Source organism: Galeopterus variegatus, unplaced genomic scaffold (genome assembly GCF_000696425.1).
Source record: "Galeopterus variegatus unplaced genomic scaffold, G_variegatus-3.0.2 Scaffold744, whole genome shotgun sequence".
Lineage (NCBI taxonomy): Eukaryota > Metazoa > Chordata > Mammalia > Dermoptera > Cynocephalidae > Galeopterus > Galeopterus variegatus.
Genome location: NW_007726855.1, coordinates 83,031 through 84,923, shown reverse-complemented (window position 1 = coordinate 84,923; position 1,893 = coordinate 83,031).

The following is a 1,893-nucleotide window of genomic DNA, read 5'->3' as shown; positions in this document are numbered from 1 at the left end:
ATAAACAAAATGTGGTATATCCATGCAACTGACTGTTACTCAGCCATAGAAAAAAGAATGGAACACTGATACAATATGAATAAAACTTGGAAATATTATGTTAAGTGCAAGAAGCCAGACACAAAAATTGCGTGACTCCATTCATATGAAATATTCAGAATTGACAAATCTACAGAGATAGAAAGTAGATTAGTGGCTGTCAGGGTCAAGGGAAAAGGGGAAATGGGGTGTGATGGCTTAATGAGTACAGGGTTTCATTTAGGGGCAATGAAAATGTTTCAGAACTAGATGGTCACGATAGTTGCACAGCAGTATGAACTAATAAATGTCACTAATGATAAATTATATGTTATGTGTATTCTACAACAATTAAGAACAAATTTTAAGTGAGTTTTCTTCTTATATTTCTGAAAGGATATAACTACAGTCCTACCTAAACTCTAAGAAGGAAACTTTAGAAAGCCTCATGGTTCCCTTCAGACCTTGGGTTCTAAAGGAATAAATACAGCCCAATGTAAGTAATTTCCCTGATTCCATGAAGTGAGCTTTTTTCTTACAGGCCTGAAGATTTCTTAAATTCTTCTGCAAAGCCTTCCCTAACCTCCCCCATTCCTAGGCCAACTTGGGTGCTTGTTTCTCTCTCTTTAATACCATCAAACCATCACGTTACATCATAACTGTTTGCTGACTTGTCTCCCTTCCCCACAAGACTTAGTTCCTTAAGACCTGCATGTTCCTGTGGTCCTTGGACTCTGCTCTGGCACATGGGAGCATTTCCAGAAATTACTCTAACTGGTGTATTAAAATGACAACCGTATACTGCTCCCAGATTATTAACCTGTTAATTCGCTAAATAATCCTTCTAATAAAGGATAGGTCAGCTTCCCTTTCAATAAACTGAAACCAGACATTTGCAAGGCATCTGTGTCATACACAGAAAGCAGGCATCTTTAGACATGACTATGGTTATAGGAGAACTATATTGCTTCATGAATACATGTGCTAAGAGCAACATGAGATTTTTGTGACTTTTATCGGTCTTTCTTTAATTTTTAATTCTGTCATAATGAATCAACTATTGACTAAGATGAATAAATTCAAACTAAAATGCTGTGACCTTAATGCCGTGACTAGAGTGCACATCAGTAACATCAGTTTTGCAATGAATTGGGGAGAACAAAATTATGATAATGTCTTGACATCAATGTAGAATAAAAAGGTTAAAATGGGAGCAGGAAAAAGGAAGCAATTACTTAAGAAAATTAACATAAATATTTTTTGATATGCAGGTGCCATGGCTTTTATTGGCATAACTTAGGATAAGCCTACACAGAAAACTGGTTCTTATTTTTAGTTTCTGCTCTATGAGGCTTAATGTTCAACTATCCTAAAACCAAAAGTCATCATTTTGGGCAGCCATCACTGGACCAAATTGCCTTACAGTTAAGGAGCCAATAAAATGAGTTAACTTATTTAGTTCCTAGGCACATATATGGCAAACAATTTATCTTCAATGGTACACTAGAAATAGATTAAATTCTCTTTTTTTGTTGTTGCTGTTAGCTGCTAGAAAACTCAGTGCTCAATCTTCAACCCATTGCTTGCAAGCATTCAAGACTTGATATTTTAAGTACTGACTGCTATGATTTGAATGTGTCCCCCGGAAATTCATGTGTTGGAAACTTAATCCTCAATGCAACAGTGTTGGGATGTGGGATTTAACGAGAGGTGTCATGAAGGCTCTGGGTCATTAATGCCACTATAGAATGGGCTTGCAGAAGTAGTTTCTCTCTCTCTCTCTCTTGCCCTTCTGCCTTTCACTACATGAGGACACAGCCTTCTTCCCCTCTGAAGGATACAGCAAAAAGGCCCTCACCAGATGCCAGTGCCTTG